Below are 26,534 nucleotides of genomic sequence, written 5' to 3' on the forward strand. Positions count from 1 at the left end.
AATTATTGATGCAAATGACAATGACAAAATGTCTACTCTTGTAAATAATAGACCAGGATTCTTCTGAAAAGTAACTAGCTTGCTTTCTGCAGTGAAAAGTGATTGCAGTTGCGGATACATATTAAGCAGCCATTAACATTTTTGTCTATTCAAGGGACAATCATCATTGTGAAAAATATCTACAGCTTCATTGAGTGATGTAGTACAAGCAGATGTGTTCTGTAAGGAAAAAGATATTAATACAGCTCCATGGTTTTTACTTGGAATATCATTGAATGAAAGAGATAAGCTTGAATTAACCGAATTAAAAATTATGTTTTTTGGAGTGTTAGACCTGTCAGTCTTAGTATGGTCTTCCCACAAACATTTTGCCTTCCTCCTCCCTTTTTTCTGATCTTGTTTTTGCTGGCTTTAGGACTTTGTGCACTTTACCATTGATGACAATGCTAAAGTGCATGTGCTCCCTTCCTAAAGCATGGTAACACTGGCTTATCCCCAATTGGCTTATTTAATGTACCCTGGGTCCAAGTTCCTAGTAAAGTGGTACTACATGTACCCAGGGTCTGTAAATTAAATGCCACTAGTCGGCTGTGTGTCTTTTGCTTTCTTGTCCTAAGTGCACCGGGTATGCCCAGATGTGGGCCCCGGGCTCACTGTGCCACTGGATTCAAGCTATTCTGGCTGATGAGGGGTGAAACCCCAAAACCGGTCCCAGGATGCTTGTTTCTGGTCCAGGGAGGACCTGGTTTGGCAGTTCGGGCTGGACTGTTCCCATGAGGCACAGGGTCAAGACTGATTTGCATATGGCCAGGTCTAAAGTGGGGTGGCATTGGGAGTAAAAGAATGATGGATTTAAACCAGATCTCCTGACTGGGTTGAATGTTTTGATTTGTTCTGCATTCCGTCCATCAACTGTGTGTCTTTTGCTAGTCGGCGTGCAGCACTTATTGTGTCACCCATTTAAGTTGTCCTTTAAAAATATCTCAGGCCTGCCATTGCGGCCTGTGTGTGTAGGTTTAAACTGTCATTTCAACCTGGAAAAATAACCCTTTTGCCAGGCTCAAACCTGTCTTTTGAATATGAATGTCACCACTAGGTAGGCCAAACAGCCAACAGGGCAGGGTGCAAAGTATTTCAAAAGTTAGACATGTATTTTTAAGTTTTACGCATCCTGATAGTGAAATACTCTAAAGCTCCTTTTTCACTATTGCAATCCCTACATCTCCCATAGGATAACATTGGAGTTACCTTATTACATTTAATAAGCTGTATTTTCCAAATGGGAACAGAGGAACAGATCATGTTTGGTGTCTTTGGAGTTGTAATTAAAAATCCTCTCTTATGGTGAAGTTGGATTTTAAATTGCAATTTTGAAAATGTCACTTTTAGAAAGTTGGTAATTTCCTGCCTTAGCCTTTTAGTGCCTACAGCCTGTCCAAGGGTCACATGAATGGATGTAGCTGGCATTTGGGCTTTGTGTATTCCTCCCAGACATCCACACTCAATAGAGAGGTTAGGTGTGCCTGGATGGGTGAGCACTAGCAGTATGGGAGAGCTGAGATGGGCACAGCTCTGCTTACTCTTGAATAGGCTGTGTCCTGCTTTCACACAAAAGACTGCATGCCCCCAGTAGTTAGTCTGGAGCCATAACAGGGGAGGCAGGAAACCTGTGCAGTTCAAAGGGAAAACTCTAGAAGCTTCTCCTACTTCAAAGGAGGCAACTGGTATAAATATTGGACCTCCGACACCAACTCTTCACTACAGTTCTGGACTTGTGGTGAATCTGCCAGGAAGAATGACTGCTGTGCTATTGAAATGAATGGCAATCTGGTGGACTGCTTCCCTGAAGGACTGCTGCCCTGCATCCTGACTAGAACCTCAGGGATTGAAGGCTCCAGCAACAATGAACCCAGCACCTGGGCCCTGCCATCTGTGAGTCCTACCCTGCCAAGTGGACCCACCCTAGTCAGGTACCCTTACAAATGTGCCTCGAGGTTTTCTGCCAGCCTGTCTGTGTTTCAGCAGAACCTATGCATCTCCTCTGCTGTGTATTATAACCCCGAGCAGAACCAGCACATCTCCTCTGCTGCGAGGATTCTTCCAGTGCAAGGACTCCGCATCGATCTTGCAGCCACATTGTATCTGTCGCTACGCAACACATCACTGACACAGGCGCTAACATTGCAAATCTCTCATCAGTGACAGCCTCAACGATGACACAGCTACTCGCATTGCAGTCATGCAGTTCCTCGGAACTGACAGAGATCAGTGGAAACTCCATAAGTCTCTTAACTTTCATTAGGACATTTCAACCTCTAAAAGAAGCTGAAATCTCCAGGTGAAAATCTGACACAAATGAGGAATTAACAGGGTATTCAGACCCGGAATTATAGATTCCCCTGGTAAATCTTCATTTCTTAGTCGACCATCAGGATCCAATTTTATACATATTTCCTTCACTTTCAGAATTGCCAATATCCACTGTATCAGTAACTCCATGGGTAGGGAAAACCGGCCCATTTAGCAGAACACTAATAATAAAGGCCTTAGTGGATTACCTTTAAGATTCTTTGTGACTGTTTGTCGTCTGCTGCTACAATCCATGTGTATCGCCAAATAACGCATTGATCTGATCCAACCATGAGAAAATAGGGCAGGACTCGATTCTGAGTTGACCGTCTTTACATATGCATTAATAGCAAATGTGTATCAACTGAGCATGTGCTAACTGTGACATCGTGGGGTATGGAAATTGCACATATTAGCCTCAGATGTATGCACATTGGACCAGAAGTAATCCAAATTCTGTTTGTAGAGTGCCTCTATTGCTTTTCATTATTAAGGAGAGTGTTGAAATATTCTAAATGTATGCCAGACCTTTGAATTCAGGAGGCTTACTACATTGTGGTGATAGATACTTTAAAGCGAAGAAATGCAATACACTGAAAAAAATGTTTCATACCTACTGGCAGATAGGTCTGTATTGAAACAGAGATTAGCATCATTTCTAAGGTATTTTAGAGCTCATTATACCAAAGGAAATTATGTGTATCCGATATTTACGCCTGCTGTGAAAACCACTTGGAAATGTAGGAAAAGCTGACATTTAAATGAAATGCTTTCTGTTCTTCTTACCCCTTGTCTGGAGAATGAAGAATGAACTTGTAAGAACAAAGGGAAAACGAACTATTGCAACAACTAACCGCTGCGGGATATAAAGCATAGAAACATTAGGAAACTAAACTGAGAAAAAGAATCAAGGTGGCGCCATTGTGCAAAATGAGGAAAAAGCAAGACTATCCACTAACTGAACTGCAGCTGTTTATTTTCGGAAAAACATCACAGTTTTCTTTTTACTTTGCATTTTTGACTACTATGGTCTACTTAGTGAGGGGGTCCTCAATGTCAGCATGTAAAAACAGGGAGTGCAACAAGATATTTTTCAAAACCCTAGACCACAAAAATCTCGAGCTTACATACATTTGTTCCTAAAAAATATTAACTTGTGCTTAAATTCACCATGAAAATGCATGAATGTACAAATAGGAAACTTCGAAGGTGATGACACCCAAATGTAAAAATACATTTGAAGGAGAGGAAATTACCAACTTTCCTTTGCGTCATCATCAATGTCATGCTCTTCTCTCTAAAGTTGTGAAATCAGCTTCTATTAGAAATTAATTGAATTTTAGATCCAAGGCACCAGAGCAATTTATATAGCAGCGGATCCCCAATAGGTATATGGCATTGGTAGCTTTGTGATGGATCATATTGCAGTGAGATGAGGATATTTTATGTAAATAATAACAATTTGAGATGAGGAGATACTGTTTTCAACTTGCAGGGGGATTAGTAATAGGAAGTAATTTGGCTTAGACTAATTTAACTTTGCCTTACAGGCTGCTGCCCAGATTAAACTTCCAATTGATGCATGTTTGCAGCCGCAAAGGCAAATTAATTAAAATGAAGCTTTGAGATTTACACTTAGTTAAGGTATGATAATATGAAACAACCTGATGGATTTATATTATATTTGTTAAACCCTGTAGCTGTCAAATTGCTTCTGCATATTTGTATCTGTCATTAAAGTGCAGCTTTACAGATAAATTAAAAAAATGGATAATAATGAAGAGTGAAATAAGAAGTGACTAGTATAATAACTTGCAAAGTGTTGGGGTGCATCATAGAGTGAACTGTAGACTTGTTTAAAATAGATAATAATGTGTAAGGAGTTTTAGGCTCATGGCTGTTACAACAATTAAAAGGAAATTAGTGTGATTTTTAAAAAAAATCGATTTGATAAGGGTCATAAGGGTCATAAACTTCACCAGTGTATATTTTGTACTAAGATTTTTGTGATGCTAATGATGTAAATAATAAATATACTTCTGTTTAATAATGTAGTAATTTTTGGGTGGTAGGGAAAATGTGGATGGAAACATTCTTAATAATACTATTTGGGCATATCACACTTGAGCCTGCATTTACTAAGCTTTCACGATGCAGAGCAGCAATGGAGCTTGCTGCGTTGCATGAAAAGGACAGAGCAGAAATGTGCCTTATTTACTAAGATATTCTGCAATTCTGCACTCTCCTAACACGGGTGCTTTTGTGGCAGCCTATGCCAATGCAGGCAGCCTTGCACCACCACACTGCAGGGTGGCCTGCATTGCGGTCAGAATAGGTTTTGTACCAGAGAGGATACCTTCCTGTACATAAACGTTTCTTAGAGGTTTACTCCTTTGCAGTACAAGGATAAATGAAGAATATTTCTCCTCATTATGCCAGTTAGGCGCACCATTTTGGCACAAACCCAGTTTTACAGACTATAGTAAATCTGGTCTTCATCAAAATCCATGGGTGGGTGCACAGGAATGCCCAGGCTTCACCCATGGAATGCCTCCCCTATGGCAGGTAATGCAAGGCAGTGATATGCGCTGCCCTGTATTAATATTGTTTTTAAAATAAACACCACACAACGTTGGGCAAATCAGGCTTTGCACAGCTTAGAAAATCCCAAAATACATTTTGCGACGGTACTGCATCATATAACTGACGCAACCCAGACACAAAATATTAGTAAATCTGGACCTTGTTATTTTTAACTTGAGTTTTCTTAATTGGTCAGTGAATTGTTTTTTAAGTGCTTTGAAGATGTTTTCTGGATACCTCTGCACACATAGGGTTACCATTCTTAAGAGCTCTTTCCCTGATGGAGAATTGTAGGTAACGACATAAAAATGTATTTCTGTTGTGAGGAGGAACCCTAGTACAATGAAACATGCCACCTAAGGGTGGGTGAGGGTTCTTGTTCTTAAAATAACTGTTTGTTTCTTTTCTATGAGACCATCCTTTTCTCTTCTGTTGATAAGACTGTCAGTATTTTTTGTGTGTGTTGTGTTTGGATATTAGTACATAAAGGAAGGTGGTTGAAATAATCACTCTCACGATATAAAAGTTCCAGAGCATTTATTAGCATGGGTATCAGCAACGACATCCTTAACCCAGTGAAAGAAAAAAATGTTGGCACAAAGGAGTGCACCATAGAACACTCACAGCATTCTAGGAATGTGCAACATGGCAGAAAATAAAGAGGGTGGGGAAGGAACCAAAAGGGAAGGGAAAATACAACACATCTCCTTCCCTAGGGATGAAAACAAGGAAGGAAAAACAGCATTAATGCATATCATAGTCATTGTGCTATAAGGGCTTGCAATGAGCATTTCTCAAGGACCTTCTCAGATGGGGAGCACAATTGTTGATCATGGCATTGTCTCCAAGAGTGTTTGAGGTATCAATTACACTCTCGCTGTTGTCTGACAATTCTGTCAGTGCTCTATGATTGACCATCACCAAGTAAAACAACATTTTTGAAAACTTTACGTATCACTTTTCTGTCAGACAACTTTGAGCAACCTGAATGTACAGATCTAGGTAATTTAACTCTTACCACATCTCCTTCCTCCCAACATTTTGCAGGTCTTTGTATTTTACCATTGTACCTGTCAACATATTTCTTTTGGTGTTCATGTACTCTTTCCATAATTCTTCCCCGATCAACCTTTTCCATCTTGTTCCCCACAAGCCACCTAGGACTTAGTTTTGTACCTGGTTCTCTCCCCTAAAGGGACTTGAACGGCGAAACACCAGTAACAGAATGTGGGGTTACAAGGTAAGACCAGATCATCTCATCTAAGGTTTCTTTGACATTTGTACCTTTACTTACATTGAGTTGGATGCAATCCTTAATCATGCAATTGAACCGCTCAACAAGTCCATTTGCTCTCGGGCAATATAACGCAGTTTGTAGATGGATGACAGAAAAAAAAAATTAAGAAATATTTTATAAGTGTGGATATGAATTGGACACCATCGTCCGTGACTATTGTCTGAGGCACCCCTTCACTGCAGAATACTTCTTGCAAGAATAAAATGACTGTACTTGTGGTAACATAGTCCACTATTTTGATGATTGCCCACTTAGAATGATAATCTACTAAAGTGAGTATAAATCTTCCTCCTAATCCCTTCACATTGACAGGACCAATGATGTCCATAGCTAACTTATTCCATGGAGAAGAGGGGACCTCCACCGCAAAAATAGGACCTTTGCTTACCTGTTTACTTTTGTCACTCATGGCACATTGTATACATTGTCTTATTTTCCTCTCAATCATGGTGTCCATTCTAGGCCACCATTAATGAAGTCGGATTTTATTCTTAGTAAGACTGCATCCTAAGTGACCTTCGTGTGCCAGCGTTACAATTTTTCTCTTAAACTCTCCGGTGGTACCAGTATGTTTTCTCTGTAAAGATTTTGAACACAGACATAACATGTGTTTCTTACTTCCAAAAACCTCTCATCATTCTTGAGATCTGAGCATTTGTTGGGCCACCCATTTAACACCATTTCCTTTACTCTATGGACTACACAATCATTTGTGATACACTCATCCCATTCCTGTCTATTTATGCCTTCAGTAATGGCTGCCACTACAAATTCATCTACAGTATTGCTTTCTGTTTCTTTGTTCTCTAAGGGTAACCTAGATAGACAATCAGCTGCCTGGTTTAGTTGACCCGGTATGTATATGATCTTGAAATTAAATCCTTCAAGACCCAAGAACCATCTTGAAATCCAGGGCTTAATTCTTTCAATGTTTTTTACTGAGAATGCACTTACTAAGGGCTTGTGATCAGTCCTTATGGTAAAGGGTATTCCCCAAATAAACACATGGAAATGTTTCACTGCCCAAAAACATGCAAGAGCTTCTCTTTCAACTACAGGGTAGCGCGATTCCGCATCAGTCAAAGCTCTTGATGCGAAAGCCACAACCCTTTCTTCTCCTTCTACAATTTGACTGTTTAAGTGTGGCTCCAATACCTTTTATGCTGGAATCAGTGGTGATTATAGTACACTTGCTAGTGTCAAATTGCCCTAACTAAGTTGCATTCACAATGTGGAACCTTACATTTTCAAATGCAACTATACACTCCTTGTTCCAGTCAAACTTTACTCCTTTTTTTAGCAAATTCCTCAAAGGAAATGTAATTTCTGCAAAAATGTTAATGAACTTGGAATAATATTCTGACAGCCCAAGGAATTACTTCACTTCCTCCTTAGTATTGGGCTTGGGCGCAAATTTAATGGCATTAACAAGATCTACTTTTGGCTAGATACCTTCCCTGGAGACCACATGCCCCAGGTTTGTGACTGAACGCACACCAATGTGACACTTTTCTCTTTTTAACGTCAATCCAGCATCCCTCAATCTTGTCAATACTCTACGGAAGGTTTTGTTGTGTTCATCTTCATTTTTACCAAAAACTAGCAAATCATCTTGGAAGCACAACACGTGTTCTATTCCTTCCAAAATGTTTTGCATAGGTCTCTGGAAAACCGCCGCAGCGGAGGCTAACCCGAAAGGCATTCTACTAAATCTGAATGCGCCAAAAGGGTTGATGAAAATAGTAAGAGCTTTACTCGATGGGTGAAGTCTAACTTGATGGTACGCTTGTTATGTTATGTTATGTTAGCCGGATTTGTATAGCGCACAGCTGCCCCAGCAAAGGGGCGTCCCGGCGCTTAAAGCAAGAAATCGGCATACAGGCAACCCAATGGGCAGGCAAAGACAAGGCTAAGCATTCACAGAAAACAGGAAGGTCTTAATGGCCTTCCTGAAAATCAGAAGGTCATCTAAGGCCCGGATATGAACAGGAAGTGAATTCCAAAGCTTGGCGGCAAGCACACTAAAAGAGCGGCCACCTGCCCTAACCTTATTAAAACGTGGGACTGAGACCAAATGGAGCCCAGAAGACCTTAAAGTACGCGAAGGTACATACGGCACAATAAGATGTTCCAAAATCTGAGGAGAAGAGTATTTCAAAATTTTGAACGAGAGGCAAAGAGATTTAAACTTGATCCTTTGGGATACAGGAAGCCAATGAAGTCCATAGATGCTTTTTTTGGCCGAGCAAAAGCTCGGCAGGCCGACCAGAGCCCTGGCGGCCGCATTTTGGACACGCTGGAGTCTACAGATTTCAGCCTGATTGACACCAAGTAGGAGAGAACTCGCGTAATCCAGCCGAGACAGAATAGTAGCCTGTACAATAAGCTGTCTGGTAGGGGCATCAAAAAATTTGAAAGTAGGTCTAAGCCTACGAAGAGTACCGAAGCAGATGGCAGCGATTTTCTTGGTGTGGGGAACGAAGCTGAGTTTGGAATCCAGCCAAATGCCTAAGTTCTTTACCTCAGAGACCGGAAGAGGGGTCGGGCCAAGCTCAGAGGGCCACCAGCGATCGCCCCAAAGATGGCTCTGCTTACCAATAATAAGCATCTCCGTTTTTTTAGCGTTCAGTTGTAAACAATTTTCAGTCAACCAACAGGCCACTGATCTGATTCCCTCACGAAACTTTGTGGCCTCTATATCAGAAGCCCCACTTATGGCAACCGCTAGCTGAGTGTCGTCAGCATAAGACACCATGGTCAGGTTACAACGTTTGACGACCGCAGCCAGCGGCTGGACATAGATATTAAAAAGTGTGGGGCTCAGGGCCGACCCCTGCGGAACACCCTGAGTGATGGAATGGGGTTTCGACTGATAAGGCGGGGTAGCAACTCTGAAGGTACGACCAGATAGAAACGATCGAAACCATTCAAGTGCCGCGTGCTCGACACCAACCTCAACCAAACGCTGTAGTAGAATTGCGTGGGAGACGGTGTCGAACGCGGCACTGAGGTCTAAGAGCACAAGGGCTGCCGTTTGGACTGAGTCCGCCAATGTTCGTAGGTGCTCAACCATAGAAAGGAGCGCAGTCTCGGTACTATGGCCAGGTCGAAAGCCATTCTGGGTAGGGTCTAAAATATTAGCAGAGTGAATAAAGTTACAGAGAGTAGTGTTAACATGAACCTCGGCTAATTTTGCCACCCAAGGAAGAAGGGAGATGGGGCGATAGTTTTCAAATTTCTGAGGGTCTAGTGCAGGTTTTTTTATTATGGGAATCACCAATGCTTGTTTCCAACTGTCAGGAACAGAGCCAGACCTCAAAAATAGATTAACCAAATCTCGTAATGGGGGGAAGCAGAAAGTCGCAGATTCTCTAAATTGAAAAGGACGTAAAGGATCCATGGGAGAACCTGATTTAACTTTCATTGCGATTTTATTGAATTCCTCCATCGAGAGCTCAGGCAAAGAGCATAGAGATAGAGTAATTTTCCGGCCAGAATCCAATTTCTCCAAAGATATAGATGGAGCAGGAAACGAACGGTAAATGGCCTCCACCTTTTCTACAAAAAAGGTTGCCAGGCCTTCACAATGAGAAGCTGAGCAAATGTTCGTAATTGGAGTTTTACTGGCTGTCAAATCCTTAAGCACCTTGAAAATTAGTTTGGTGGGATTGGTACTGATATTAATTGCACAAGAAAAATAGGCTGCACGAGCTTTACAAACCGCCTTATGGTAAGTTTTTAACCTGGCATGATACATAACTTTTTTATCAAGCAGATAGAACTTACGCCAGGCTCTCTCTGCTTGTTTTCAGGATTTTCTAAGGAGCCGGAGAGAGTCATCAAACCAGGGATTAGGTTCCGTGCGGCGGTGCTTACTCTTAGTCATAGGAATCAGACTACCTAAAGCTCCTGTCAACCAGTTACAGAAGTGACCATAGCCGGCCTCAACATCCATAAAAGAATCCAATGGATGTGAATCAAGAAGCCGATGAAACTCCTCTAATTTTAGCTTTTTCCAAGGACGTTTAAAAGATGCAGGCACAGCAGTTCTAAGGGGAGACTTCTCAATCACAAGGTGCAATTCTATTAAATAATGATCAGTCCAAAGCATTGGCCTGGGGGGTAGCACTTTCACCTTCAAAAGATTAGTGAAAAAAGGGTCTAAAATATGCCCACCAATATGAGTGCTGTGTTTAATTAACTGGGATAGCTGAAGGGCTTCCAAGTCAGCATGAACACTATTTGCCGCAGGAGAGTGTGTAGCATCAAAGTGGAGATTTAAATCTCCAATTATGCTAAAGTTAGCTGCCTTTAAAGCTAAGGCGCTAACAACTTCAGGCAGGGCAGATCTAAATGCCGTATCAGGCCCAGGAGGCCGATAGATGAGTAGTCCTGAGAAAGTAAAATGTGGACTGACAGAAATGCGGAAATAAGCACATTCACAGCCAACAATATCCAAGGGCGTCCAGAGGCATGTATAACAAGACTTGACCACAACCGCAATACCCCCACCACGTGAACTGCGGTTAAGTGTATGTATCACATATTCCGGAGGAAGAGCCAGATTGATCGCAACGAGGGTTTCATCATGTAACCATGTCTCAGACATAAATAGAATGTCCGGACTTTCCTCCGTAAGAAGAGTAAAGATATCCAAATGATGTTTAACCAAGGATCTAACATTAAGATGATAGATCTTCAAGTCATGGGAAGCCTGTGGAGTCAATGATGTAGAATTAGAATACCCTAAGCACTCAGGACGGCTTACCCTATGGCCGGTAGTGAAACCTGGGGAAGTGAGATTGAAGACACACCCCGGACACTGATAGTGGCCTGAGAGGGATTCTACACATACCTGAGTGCAGCGCGATGGTTTTTGCAGCCAGAGTAACTCCTTCCGTGAATACATTCTGAGACAGGTACTGGAGCCTGCCTCGAGCCCTGACTCGGCGCGGACGAGCGCAGACGGGCAGGACTCTGGCGCGACTCCGGCGCAGGGAAGGCACTCCCGCTGCGCGTCACCGCTGCGCTCTGAAAGGGCTGGCTAAAGTAGGGTGGCAGCGTAGAGTCTGCAGCACTAGGACGCTAAGATGGCGCCCAAGGAGCGTCAGAACAGCTCCCCAATCCAAGATGGCCGCAGATTCCCAAACATCAAACCCCAGTAAACGGGACCCGCTCTAACAGCGGTGCATCAACCAATTATAATGCAAGTATGAGGGTGAACCCCCTAGCAATAAAAGCAGGGGAAACTAAATGAACAAAACCAAAACACAGAACGCGGTAGTTTAAAATTATAAAATGTGCAAAGCGCGCCTTCAGCAGACGAGCACGCCAGTCCACTGAGATGCTGATGGCCAAATTATCTTGATAGGGCTGACCCTCTGAAAGCCCCGCCTTAAGTAGGGTGGCAGCATAGAGTATGCAGCACTAGGACGCTAAGATGGCGCCCAAGGAGTGTCAGAACAGCTCCCCAATCCAAGATGGCCGCAGATTCCCAAACATCAAACCCCAGTAAACGGGACCCGCTCTAAGAGCGGTGCATCAACCAATTATAATGCAAGTATGAGGGCGAACCCCCTAGCAATAAAAGCAGGGGAAACTAAATGAACAAAACCAAAATACAGAACGCGGTAGTTTAAAATTATAAAATGTGCAAAGCGCGCCTTCAGCAGACGAGCACGCCAGTCCACTGAAATGCTGATGGCCAAATTATCTTGATAGGGATGACCCTCTGAAAGCCCCGCCTTAAGTAGGGTGGCAGCGTAGAGTCTGCAGCACTAGGACGCTAAGATGGCGCCCAAGGAGCGTCAGAACAGCTCCCCAATCCAAGATGGCCGCAGATTCCCAAACATCAAACCCCAGTAAACGGGACCCGCTCTAACAGCGGTGCATCAACCAATTATAATACAAGTATGAGGGCGAACCCCCTAGCAATAAAAGCATGGGAAACTAAATGAACAAAACCAAAATACAGAACGCGGTAGTTTAAAATTATAAAATGTGCAAAGCGCGCCTTCAGCAGACGAGCATGCCAGTCCACTGAGATGCTGATGGCCAAATTATCTTGATAGGGATGACCCTCTGAAAGCCCCGCCTTAAGTAGGGTGGCAGCGTAGAGTCTGCAGCACTAGGACGCTAAGATGGCGCCCAAGGAGCGTCAGAACAGCTCCCCAATCCAAGATGGCCGCAGATTCCCAAACATCAAACCCCAGGAAACGGGACCCGCTCTAACAGCGGTGCATCAACCAATTATAATGCAAGTATGAGGGCGAACCCCCTAGCATTAAAAGCAGGGGAAACTAAATGAACAAAACCAAAATACAGAACGCGGTAGTTTAAAATTATAAAATGTGCAAAGCGCGCCTTCAGAAGACGAGCACGCCAGTCAACTGAGATGCTGATGGCCAAATTATCTTGAAAAATAGATAAATCAATTACTGTGAAGAACTCTGCCTTGTTAACTCGGTTCAATAATTCATTTATGATAGGCAAGGGATGCCTGTCAATCCAAATATTATTATTTAACTCTTTCAGGTCGATGCATAGCCTGATGTTCTTAGTATTAGCTTTGGACGTAATAACTATGGGTGCAACCCATTCAGCATATTCTACTGGCTCAATAACTTCTTGACTTAGCAATTTATCTAATTCCTGTCTCAGAGGTTCCTTCATCATTAACGGTATATTTCTGCATTTATGCCATTGGTTTGGCACCTTCTTTTAATTTAATTTTGTGTTGGTAATCCCTTAAACAACCAAGTTTATCTGTAAAAACTTCTGGGAATTCATTCACAAGTTCCAAACCACATACAGTCCTTTCCACTAGGATGACTGGAGTTTCAGCTGTGGGATCTAGTTTTATTCCTAAATCCTTCTGATGTGCCCATCCTCGAAGGTTAGATCCGTTACTTGCTATGTACACTTTTTTACAGTACTCCTATCTTTCAATGTAATTCTCATAGTAACTACCCCTTCTAAAGGATTGGGGTCTTTGTTGTATCCAACGGGGCACACATCAGGTTTACTTAGGGACAGCTCCCCCACATTAAATTTGTTATGGAAAGTTTCTTTGCTGATAAACCTGAATGGTGAGCAAGAGTCCACAAATACTTCTACCTTATGGACATCTAATCCAATGTCAAATTTAGGTAAATCAGTCTTATTGTTGCAGGGATTCTACTCATGCACAGAACTATGCGCAGGAAACCAGGACCTCAGTGAATTGCGGTGTACCAAAAACTCACCTCAGTATCCAGAACCCCTATCCGACTAGCATCAGTGTCTCATTCGTTCTCCGTATCATCTCGAAGCTACCAATGATTACACAACCCAGAACATGCGACTTAGAGTACTCTCAGGAATGCCTGGAATCAGAAACACCTGTTCGTTATTATTCTCATATCAGTCCACAACAAGTGTAATCAGAGACACAGTAAAGTTTAAAATGTTTATTTTTAACTACGTGCCCTAAGGATCAGTACTTTGGCTAACATAAGTAGGCAAACTATTAAAAACAAAACCATCAGCATTTTTACAATACCATAGAAAATGAAGGGAGAAATCATATTACAAATGATAGTGGAAAACAACCACCCTCCCTTCACAAGTAAGCTAGTATTATAAAACTAATAGAAGGTCTCTAGGTTTGAATGGGGAACCCCATACCGTAAATATCAGCTTAGGTGAATCACATCACAGGATCAGCTCTGCTCTGTGTCTGGAAAAGGTTCTCTCCAAAGTGCCTGAATCATACATGCAAATGCAATATTAAAGGCACCCGAGTTTCAGATATTTGCAGCTGTGTGCGTGTTATGTCTAGAGTGTGGGCCGATCAACATGAATTCAAAGGCATACATTGTTATTTGACCTTGACGGCTTCTGCACACAGTGTTCAGACTAAGGTCGCGGTGCACGTCTAGGGATGTGAACAACAGACCGTTCTCATGTGAAGAAAAAGCAAGCAAGCAGATTTTCTTGTAATAACAGCTACCTGCAGTGTCGCGTGCAAAAGCATCAAAAGTGGCAAGATGGCGTTTTACATCTAAGGCGCTTATGCTAACATAGCATTGTTTGTACATGGAACTCCACCTCCACTAGATTATTTACTTTGCAATCTTCATTCACATCTATTTGTAGAACATGCATGTTCCCAAATTCCTCATTACTATTGAAAATATTTACAGTTCTGTTTGACATATCTTTGCAAGCACGTGAAAAATGTCCCTTACGGTTGCAATTTCTACACGTGGCTGTTCTCGCAAGGCAATGCACATTATTTGCCAAATGCCCCGTACTGCCACAATGGAAACACTTATGTCTGTTTTCCGGACCTGCTCTATCTTTTGTAAATTATTTTACCATCCCTTTTCTCCTTACACTCTTGATAGCGCACACATTTTTTAAAACTTCATTACCTGCATTTAAATTTCCTTCACCCATCACATTCATTTCTTTAATGCACTCTGCAGTATGCTCCACACTCTTGGCAATGTCAATGGCATTCTTTAAATCAGGATTTCCTACTAACATATTCTCCTGAATTTTCTTATTATTGCTGCAACGCACCAATTGATCACAAATCAATGACTCTGGTAATTCATTAAATTCACAGGTATTCGCTAAACCTCTTAAACTGGCTCTATAGTTTCCTACGTTCTCCTTTTTTCCTTGGACTCTTCCAAAAAGCATATGTCTCTCCAAAACAATATTTATTTTGTCTGCAAATTGTAATTCTAATTTTTGGATGCTGTAATCATAAAGATCTCTTTCTTCAATTCCAAACTCTTCTCCCTCTAAATCAGGAAGATTGTCAAAAACTTTCCTACCTTCTATTCCTAGATTGATTAAGAGTATGTGTTGCCTCCTAATAGCTGAGAATCCACTTGCACCTATAGCTATGAGATACGATTCAAAACCCTTCCTCCAATCCTTCCACGGCACCACAGGTTCCCCTGCATCTGAAAGGGAAGGCGGAGGTTGACTCATGCTAGCCGCAGCCATGTTAAGGAGTGGATATAAATATAATATACAGAAAGTGCCACTTCTGAATTAACCCCCAATAAAGTTCACAAATGCATAAAACTGTAATTTCCAATTTTGCCAGTACAACATTGAACAATGAAAATAAATCACTGATATTTTACAAAGTGTACCTGTATTCTAAATAGCCCCTTAACTATAATCTGACAGTTCACTAAATTCCATTCAAGTTGTGCAGTCAAAATATATAATCTGCAATAGAGCGTTCAGTCTAAAATAGCAGTATTTTAAGTTGACCTATTCTGGAGGATGATGATAATACCAGTCAACAGCAAGGAATTCCACAGCAAGCAGTCTCTTCGATGTATTTCACTCACCGATGTTAGTCCATGTCCATGAAATCTTTTAAGAGGTTTTATTTCATACCGTCATAAACTGCACAATGCGCTGCAATTTCCAGTCAGATAACAAGTGGCACGGTGACAGGAAATACCTCTTACACTGGGATGACTTTCACGTTGCTTCGATTTCCCCACCTTCCCCTTGTTATGAGGAAAGTAGCGTTGTTCACCTCAGCTTCAATCCGGAAAACTATGGGGCCGGTTATGACACGTTTCCTCCTCAACGCCGATCAACGCCCAATCTGTGTTCCGCCTAGCCTTCTGCCCATCCTAAGGGAACAGCGTCGTCTCACATTGTATTGGATTGTAATTGCATTTATAGAGCACTTACTACCCCTGATGAGGCGTCAAAGTGTTTTTTCGGCAAGTAGCACGCTACTCCAGAACCCATAAAGTATTAGTGTAGAATTAGTATAGTGAAATATGAAAGTGATATAAGTGGTGGATAGATTAGTCGATTATTTGGATTCAGAAGGATAGCGGAAGGATAGAAGAGGGAAAAAGGGTTGAATTGTTACCCCTGATGGCGTGGTGAATCACTTTTTTTTGTCGAGTAGCACGCTACTCCGGAAACTCATAAAGGATTAGTGGGGAATTAGTATTGTGAAATATGAAAGTAATGTGAGTGGTGGATATTAATCAGTTATTTGGAGTGAGAAGGATAATGGAGGGATAGAAGAGGGAAAAAAGGTTTGCATTTATATAGCGCTTGTAACCCCTGATGGGGTGTTGAAGTGCTTTTTTGGCGAGTAGCACTGTTGCAGGGATTCTGCTCATGCACAGAACCATGCGCAGGAAACCAGGACCTCAGTGAATTGTGGTGTGCCAAAAACTCACCTCAGTACCCAGAACCCCTATCCGACCAGCTTCAGTGTCCCATTCGTTATCCGTATTCTCTCGGAGGTCCCAATGTATAGACAACCCAGAACAAGCGACTTAGAGTACTCTCAGGAATGGTGGGAATCAGAAATACCTGTTCGTTATTATTCTCTTATCAGTCCACAACAAGAGTAATCAGAGACACAGTAAAGTTTAAAAGGTTTATTTTATAAACTACGTGTCCTAAGATGCAGTACTTTGGCTAACATAAGCAGACAAATGATTATAATTAAAACCATCAGCATTGTGACAATACCATAGAAAATTAAAGGAAAAATCATATTACAAATGACAGTGGAATACAGCCACCTTCCCTTCGCTAGTAGGCTAGTATTATTATACTAATAGAAGGTCTCTAGGCTTGAATGGGGAACTCCATACCGTAAAGATCAGCTTAGGTGAATCACATCACAGGATCAGCTTTGCTCTGCGCCTGGAAATGTTCTTCTCCAGAATGTGTTTCTAACGGATGCAAACAGTAATATTAAAGGCTCTCGACACCCAGGTATTTGCAGCTGTGTGCATATTATGGCTAGAGAGTGGGCCGATCAACCTGAACTCAAAAACATACATTGTCTGGCAGCTCAGAGTGTTTTGCACACAATGTTCAGACCAAGGTCGCAGTGCACGTCTAGGGATGTGAACAACAGAGAGTTCTCATGTGAAGAAAAGGCAAGCAAGCAGTTTTCAAATAATAACATGTCTCTGCAGTGTCGTGTACAAAAGCAGCAAAAGTGGCAAGATGGCTTTTCTAACATCTAACGCGCTTATGCTAACATAGCAATGTATGCATCTAAATCGCTGCCTTCACTACAGCACGCTACTCTGGAACCCATAAAGGATTAGTGTTGAAAATTAGTATAGTGAAATATCAAAGTAATTTGAGTGGTCGATATGTTATTCAGTTATTTGGATAGAGAAGGGTAGCAGCGGGATAAAAGAGGGAAAAGAGGTTTGCTATCCCTGATGGGGTTTTGAAGCCAACTGAAAATTGGAGAGTTTCCAATGTCTTTGGGGCATTCCAGTTGAAGGAGTATTCGTGTGTCATCTACATAGTTATAGCACGTGAGGTGAAATTGATTGACCGGTAATGACTTCATGTAGATGTTGAAAAGCATGGGCGAGGTGATTGAGCCTTGAGAGACCCCTGCTTTTGTGGAGTATGGTTTGGACGAGAAAGGTGGGGTATGGATGACATTAGTTCTGTTTCGATGGTAGGACGTGATCTAGTCTAGAGCAGTCCCCTCTAGGCCGGTTTCATAGAGTCTTTGTTTCAGAGTGTCATGGCCATGTCAAAGGCAGTTCCAAGAGGAGTAGCGCAGCAACCCCGTTGCAGTCTCCTGTGTTCTTCAGGTCATCCCAGATGGGAAGGAGGGCAGATTCTGTGCCTCTTCCCGGACGGAATCCTGTTTGGAAGTCTGAAGGTATGACAGTCTCTTCAATGAATTGTGGCATCTGAGGGAACCCTGCTCTTTCTATCAGTTTGCCCAGAAAAGTTCCCTTTGCAATGGGTCTGTAGTTGTCAGGTTTTGGTGGGTCCAAGTTTGTTTTCTTCAGTAAAGGGCGTATGTATGACTTTTTTAGTTCTTCTGGAAATTACCCCATAGTTAAAGAATCATTAATGATTTTTCTTACTGGAGTGGCAGCAGAGGTTGTTAAAAGAATTGTCTTCAAAGTTTGCGGTGGACAAGGGTCAACAGGGGTTCCGGCAGGCCTGCTTGCCTTGACCAGGTCCATAAATTCATTGTGTGAGATGTGTTGGAAGGAATGGAGAGGCTGGGTTAGAGTATTCTCGGATTGCTGTTTTGTAAAAGGGTTAGTGCTGGTTCTTTGTCTGTGTTTTAAGTACGAGTCCAACGTGTCTGCTTTGTCCGTGTAATGATTTGCCAATTTGTCTGTGAAATCTTGAGTAACAGGATGAGTTCCTTCTACGCAATTTGGTTTACGAAATTCATTGAGTATTTTATAGAATTTTTTATTTGCACGTTTAGCATTTTTAATTCTGTCAGAATAGTACCCTTTCTTAGCTTTTTTAATAGCTGACTGGTATAATCTGTTCATTTTCTGTGGGTGAAGTTTGTCTTGTTTGGCGTTTGTTTTGAGCCAGGCACTTTGCAGCTTTCTAATTTGTTTTTTATGTCTTTTACCTCTATATTTCTCCAAGGCATTTATATTCTTCTGTTCTGTTGTGTGGTTTTGAGTGGTATCAGCGTCCTGTAGCCACTCATATCGTTTTTGAACAGAATTTATTGTTTCCAGATCTGTACTGGATGTTAGTTGCGTTTCTAAGTGTTCCAAATTGAGTTTGTTCCATGGTCGATAGGTGGATGCATGTAAGGCAGTTTTAGGTGAGTCACTTAGTGTTGTTTTATGTTGGAAAGCAAGCAAATGGTGGTCTGACCATGTGACTGGAGTTATAGTTTGAAAGGTAACTAGTTTGGTATTAGCAAAAATGACATCTAGGATATGTCCAGCAATGTGTGTGGGTTTGTGGACAATCTGATGCAGGTTCAGTGTGTCTGGGCCACTGATTATTGTTTTTGGATGGGTCATATTGGGTTTGTCAAACCAAATGTTGAGTTTACCCAGAGCGCATAGGTTGGAGTCTTTTGTGATTAGGTTTGAAACTGTGTCTAGAAGTGTGTCTGTGAATGTCACCTTGCTAGGTGGAGGTCTGTAAAGGAGCAGGAAGTGACAGGAGGAAGACCGTGTAGGATTGCATCTGGTGAGAAGAGCCTCACAATTCTTTATGGAGATAATGTGTAAATAAAACACAAAACATTTAGGCTCAAAACAACACCATTTTTTGATGAATGACATGTATTTCATAATCAATGAGCAGTAAAACAGCATATGATCAGACAGTAAGTGCTCCATACATGCTGAATGGAAAAGAGCTCATGCAGTGCATCAAAGAAAAAGAAGTGACTGTACATATACAAAAAAGAACACAAAACAATAGAGGTGTTTTGATGGTCCTGCCCAATATACCCATTTCAGTGTCTCATAAATGGGCTAATTGTCATCTCTCCTTGAACAATAAGAAGTGGAGTTGAGGTACAGGCAATGCATAAACCCAAAAAGTTTCAATTGTCTTAAGAAGTGGGTGCTTTATTTGCATCTAATAGGGTATTCATCAGTACCGTGTGTGGAACGACCTGTGTATTAAAATATAAACTGTCAGGCCTTTTGTAATAGGATTTGTTTCTGGCCATGGAGAGCCTTTAAAAAGACTGTACGGCTCACCTGGAGCCGAATAAATGCATGTATACCCTTCTTTTTCCCAGCACATAGCGTGTGTCCTAGTATTCTATTCATAACAGTTTGGTCAAATATGAAGAGAAAAAAATGTAAATGAAAAAATATTGCCAGAAGGTGGTGTGATAAATTGTGCAAAATGCACCAATTGCATCAGAAGGTCTACTTATCTCTATATCAAAGGTGATGGCTCACAAATGCTGTCATGCGAAGTGGTCACTCATAAGGAAGACTCCCACAAATCAACTATTAAACTTAGTATTAGAGAGTATTGGATACACAACATATATGCAACAAAGGAGTCCTCCTAACGAAAATGCTCTACCTTGGGGTAGGTAACTGCTGTCATGATTTTGTATTGCTTGAAGATTCTGTAATATTATTTTCTTTTCTTGTTCAATCAGTGATACTTGTAAAGCGCGCTACATACCCGTAGGGTCTCAAGGCACTGGGGGGGGGGGGGGGGGGTGCCGCTACTGCTCGAACAGCCAGGTCTTCAGCTTCTTCCTGAAGGAGAGGTGGTCTTGGGTCAGGCGCAGGTCGGTCGGGAGGGAGTTCCAGGTCTTGGCGGCCAGGTAGGAGAAGGACCTTCCTCCTGTAGTCGCTCTTCGGATGTGGGGGACGGCGGCGAGGGCGTGGTTGGCTGATCGGAGGTGGCGTTTGGGAGCGTAGAAGTTGACTCGGCTGTTGAGGTAGCTGGGCCTTGGTCGTGTAGGGCCTTGTGTGCGTGGGTGAGGAGGCGGAAGGTGATTCTTTTGTTGACGGGGAGCCAGTGAAGGTCTCTCAGATGTCCGGAGATGTGGCTGGTTCGTGGGATGTCGAGGATGAGTCTGGCTGAGGCGTTCTGGATCCGCTGGAGTCTCTTCTGGAGCTTGGCGGTGGTACCGGCGTAGAGGGCGTTTCCGTAGTCCAGTCGGCTGGTGACGAGGGCCTGGGTGACGGTCTTCCTGGTCTCGGTGGGGATCCACCAGAAGATCTTCCGTAGCATGCGTAGGATGTTGAAGCACGCCGAGGAGACGTTGTTGACTTGCCTGGTCATGGAGAGGGAGGAGTCCAGGATGAAGCCCAGGTTTCGTGCATGGTCTGTCGGTTTGGGTGCGGTGCCCAGGGCGGGAGGCCACCAGGAGTCGTCCCAGGCGGAGGGTGAGGAGCCCAGGATGAGGACCTCCGTCTTGTCCGAGTTCAGTTTCAGGCGGCTGGTTGTCATCCACTCGGCTACCTCTTTCATCCCTTCGTGCAGGTTGGCTCTGGCGGCGGCGGGGTCGTTGGTCGTTGTACATATGTTTTGACCACAAGTATGTTCCAATACCAATATCACATATTCAGTATAATGCTTACTTACACCACTAGTACATGCTTTGCTTGACTTACATTTCAAGAATCCATTAATCTGGTGATCAACCAAACAATTTCCTCCTTGCCTGTCTCTTGTTCAAGGTAGCTTTTAACAAGTATGTCCAGTAGGAATGCTGTATTCCCTTATGCCTGGATGAGGTCCCATATGGTGCTTTTAAATATTCATCTATGCATATCAATTTCCAACTCTTATGCAGATGTTTATTTACTTTTTAATATCCTGTGTTCTATTCCATGATAAATGTGAACTTATTTTCCTGATACATTTTCGGTTTCTGTGAACATGGATCGTTAACGTAGGTGGGGACAGTGTCTGTTGGGAGTTAGTAAATTCGTCTCAGTGTTCCTGGACCCAGTGGAAAAAAGTGTGAAAGCCAGGGATTCAAGTTATACTCAGTCTTCCCCTTTGTGGCCATTCATTTTTTTTCAGCACATGGGGACCGTGCCATGCATTTTTTATTGGCAGCTGCAAGAGAAAGTTTTTTCTCACAGCTAGCTAATCAAAGCTTTCAGATCTTTGAACCTGACTTAAAATGTTCAACAAGAATTGCTGCCCCACAGGAAACATAAAGGGGCCGATTACGATACAGCTACTTTGGAGGAGATAAGAGTTCTAACTACCCTCTTCTGAAGGCTCGCTGGAATATAAGGCAACACTTTCCTTAGGGTTTTCAAGATGAAGAAGCGAGGAGGTGATGTGATTTATCTGTCCTTCAAAGGATAAATTGAAGTCAATATTCGGCCCAAAAATTTTCGCTTTGGCACTGGGGGTAGACAGAGTCCCTAGTTCCTGAGGCCACCACTTGTTGGACCAGAAAGAGGGATTGTTGCCAAACAACAGAACTTCAGTCTGTGAGGGGTTTAGTTGCAAACAATTGCTGATCATCCATATGGAGGATGTAATTGTGAAGCTGAGCTGCCGTGCCTACATGTTGTCAGTGATAGATACAACAATCTGCAGATCATCTGCATAAGAAACTAAGGAGAAGCCAAATGACCTAATTAGGGCTGCAAGTGGGGTCACATAAAGTTTAAACAAAGTGGGGCTCAAGGATGAGCCCTGGGGACCCCACATGGCAATGATAAGGCTGGTAAGGTAAAATCATCAAGAGACACTCTGGATGCGGTCTTCCAAAAAAGAATAAATGAACTTAAGTGCCTTGCCTTTGATCCCTATTGTTTCAAGAGGATCAATTAGGAGAGCGTGGTTGATGGTATCAAATATGACTGAAAGATCCAAAAGGATCAGAGCCGCATTGCCTCTGCCATCTATTGTTTGCCTGTACCTGTGATCAGCGCCAGCTCGGTACAATGGTGACTACGAAAACTGAATTGTGTAGGGTCCAGTCACTTAGATTTGTCTAGAAAGGTGCTCAATTCATTATTCACCATTTTGTGACCAGTTTAGCGGGAAATGGTAAACGAGTGATTGGTCGATAATTGTTGGGGTCACCCATATCTAGGTTAGTCTTTTTTAATAGTGGCAGAATAGAGCCTACCTTCCAGTGTTTTGGAGAATAGCCTCCTTCAAAATGGTTCATAAAAATGGACGTGAGGTGTGTGGCTATCACCTCAGGGACCATATGAATAGTAATGGCAGGAAAAGGGTCCGGTAAACAACCTGAATTGATCTGTTTCAGTGCTATTTGCATCTCTTCAGCCATCAAAGGCCCAAAGTGGGATAATTTGGTTACATTGAGAGCACCCTTAGGAGATCTGCTATTTAAGTCATCGGTTTGATTGATGTCTAAGAGAGAATCATAGACAGATTTAACTTAGTCTTGAAAGTGAAGTGCTAACTTATTGCAGAATTGTTGCTTACTGTTTGGGTTCTTAGAATCAGGGAGTTTTGATTTTTTTTTACTGTTGCGAAACGTTCATTAGAGGAATTCATAGCTCCTTCTATTTTAGCTACAAAGTAGTTCTTTTTCACTGTTAGAATCATCTTTTTATTAGTCAGCAACTTCATTTTTATAAAACTGTTTGTCAACTGATTTGTACTCAAGTCTCCATTTGCGTTCTGCTCTTCTACATTCCTGTTTCAACTGTCTAAGATCGTCATTGAACCAAGGTTCAGATGGTTTAGACTTACGGCTCTGGGTTTTTTTCGCTTGAACTAGCTGGATTAAAGAAACATCCAGCCATTGATGGTAATTGTGAACAGCTGTGTCTAAATCAGGGCAGATCGATGGGGTTGATTGGATAAGGGATGCATTGAGCTGCCCAGCATCAATGGGCGCCACGTAGTGCTCCCAATTTGTTGACAAACTGATTCTGCCTTAGGTAGCCCATTTAACTCAAACATGATTGCCTTATGGTCTGACAATGTCAGCGGGGGAGAGAATAACCAATGGAGCTGAGAATTGTCCGTGAAAATGCCATCTAGAAGATGACCAGCTATGTGTGACGGACCCTGGACAATTTGTGTTAGAACTGTCCCGGCCATATGATCCAGTTGATTCATGGAATCTGAATCCAGAGAATTTTCCATATGGAAATTAAAATCACCTAACATGGTGAAATCTGTAGCGTCCACTTTATATTCTATAAGATTGCAAATGAATTGGGTAAAAGATGTTCTGGAACCAGGTGGACAATAGATGAGAACTCCGTTAAACGAATGGTGTCTGTTAACTTCAATTTTAAATAAATAGCTTCGCAAAGAGGCATATTAGAAAGAGTGGTAAAAATGGTTTAAAAATGTTCTCTGAATATAATTGTGAGGACTCTGACATTTTTTAAAGGGCAGTCATGTCTGAATAGCCTGAAACCTGCAGGTAGTGCTCCTAGTAGGTCTTGGTTAGATGTTGAGTCTGCCCAGGTCTCAGTGATAAAAGCTAGGTCAATGTTCTGGCTTTCCATGAAGTCTGAGAACTCTAGTGCATGCTTAATGAGCAATCTGGAATTAATGAGAGTGCAACTGCAGCTAGTTTTTTGTTTTGTTTTTGGAGGTACCTTTGCCGAATAAGTAGCGGTGAGAGACATACAGTGCAGATTAGTTAGATAGAGGTGACAGATTAGGCGTTTAATGCCATTGTTGCCCCAGTGAGGGTCTAATTGAGGACATGTACAGAGCTCACATGAGGTATTAATGGTTAACAGGGTATCCCTGGAATAGGTAATTTGGTCCTGGGTATCTAAGGCCAGACTACCAAGGGGGCTGGTGATGAGGGCGGTCTGAGCGCGGACGGGCTCAGACGGACTTGCCTTTGGCACACCAGCAGCGCGCCCACAGACAGCGTCCGCGGCGTGGTCGGATCTGCATCCATTTTTTAAGCCCTCAGAAGCGAAAGTGGGAAAGAGCTGAACCGTCACCCTCACAAGATGGTGGCCAGCAAAGAAGCAATGATAGTAGAAGAAAGTAAAAGACTCTCCGCTCAAACGGAAACCCGCGGCGGACCAGAGAGTCATCAGAAATGAATGAGAGGAGAGAAGTTCCCCAATTGAAAGAGAACGAGATGACCGGAGCAATCGGCTCTGATCGGAGCAATAAAACAGGTTATAGCCACAGGTTAAAAATGAATTAAAGCTTGCAGAATAAAAACAACCCCAAAGTGCAAAGTTCAATAATATTTAAAGGTAGGAGCATGGCTTACTAGTGAAAGTTTCTGCTGCACGCTCAGACCTGCATACATTTTTTAAGCCCCCAGAAGCGAAAGTGGGAAAGACACTTAAGTGTGAATGACGGTTTGGCCGGCCGACTTGGGCCGGCCAAACTGTCATGCGCACTTAGCATGTTCTCCACTGGCTGTATTGCACAGCCTGGGTGGAGAACATGCTCAGCCTCCAACTCCCTGTCTGAGCACTGAACTAAGGCACTCAGACCAATCACGACGCTGACGTCATCCTAGTGACAGCAGTGTTGGGATTGGAGAGGGGAGTCTGGGAGCCTGGGTGCTTCCTCCTTCGTTGACAGAAGAGGACGTACAAGAGGTAGCCGCCGGTAAGGTAAGTGACATTTTCTTTCTTTTTGTTGCCTTTTATTTTTTTCTTTATTTTAACCCCAGCCGCTACTGAGTGCTGCAAGAAGAGGAAGAAAACAGTTCCCATGACAACATCTTTTCACTCGGCAACATTGAGTGAAAGTCCAACATCTGGCATCAGAGAAGAATTCCAGGATTTCAAGTCGAATGATGCAAGATCATTTAACTAAATTTACACAATAAGAAAATGAAGTTGAACAGTTTGCCATAAAGTTGCAAAAACAGTAAAACCACAAATAATATCCAAAACCCATGAAAAAACCTACCCGTCCTTTCCCCTATAAAGGGTTATTTCAGCCCACCAAAAAACTCAATAAATGATTAGGCCTTGCAAGGCTGTGTGCAGTAGGGATTTGCTGCCTTAGGTTTGTTGTGTGAGTATGGGTTGCATGGTTGTTGAGTGAGTTATGGGTTACAGGGCTAACTGTAATTGATCAATTTCAGTAGTTGTAGTGCATCTGTGACTATGTTTTAAGAGAGTATAAAATATATAGATGTAAATCACTACACTAATGTTTTAGGAGAATCCTCCCACATATGTCCAAAATCGTGTTTTTATAGCTTTTTTCATTGACAATTAATATCAGTGTTATGTATTCTGTTCTTCCGTTTTCTCATTTCATACAACAACACCTACATTTTAAAATCTACATGTAAGAGCCTTTTGAAATTCACAGACCATGTTAAGTCTATCATTTTACTATATTGGCATGTTATGCTGTAGGCACAAACAAGCATTTGCAATGCAATAGGTCTCGCATTTACGCGAGTTTAAGCTATTGGCATTGCAAATGACAATGCCTTTTATTTATGTTTCGAAAACGAAAACATAAATAAACTGCACTGTTATTTACAATGCCAATAGCTCAAACTCGCGTAAATGCGAGAGCTGTTGCAATGCAAATGCTTGTTAAGAGTTGGGAACTGTAGGTGACAGACAGCCGCGCCGGTAAGACAGCCCTAAAAATGGAATACATTATAGACCCCATGCGGTTTGGTTTGTGCTACAAGAGCTGGAAATAACATCCTTCGGACGTTTTTACTGGTTTAGGACATCCGATTACTGCTCTGCTGCTTAATGACCACACAAGAGCTAAGTGCGTGTAAAACTCTCCACAATGTTTGCAAACACAGCACTACATTTCCAACGGCTTCCGAGGACAGGGCTCAACTCTGTAAACACTGATCTAATGTACTTAAATGTTAACGCTGGCTAATGTTGTCCGTCACTGTTGCCAGGCACAAGTGCAGCATTTGTAATATCCTCTTAGCCCTGTGTCTCTCCTCTGCGGGGAGCATCTAGGATCCCCCAGTGCCCTGACAGAAATGCCGTGGGCTCTCATTACGCCAAGGAATGTGAGGGAGGCAGGGCACTTGTTGCTGGAGATCACATTCTGCCCTGTCAGGACGGAGAGACGCCACATCCGTTTAATAATGCTAATTACTTTA

Source organism: Triturus cristatus, chromosome 10, assembly GCF_964204655.1.
Source record: "Triturus cristatus chromosome 10, aTriCri1.1, whole genome shotgun sequence".
Taxonomy (NCBI): Eukaryota; Metazoa; Chordata; class Amphibia; order Caudata; family Salamandridae; genus Triturus; species Triturus cristatus.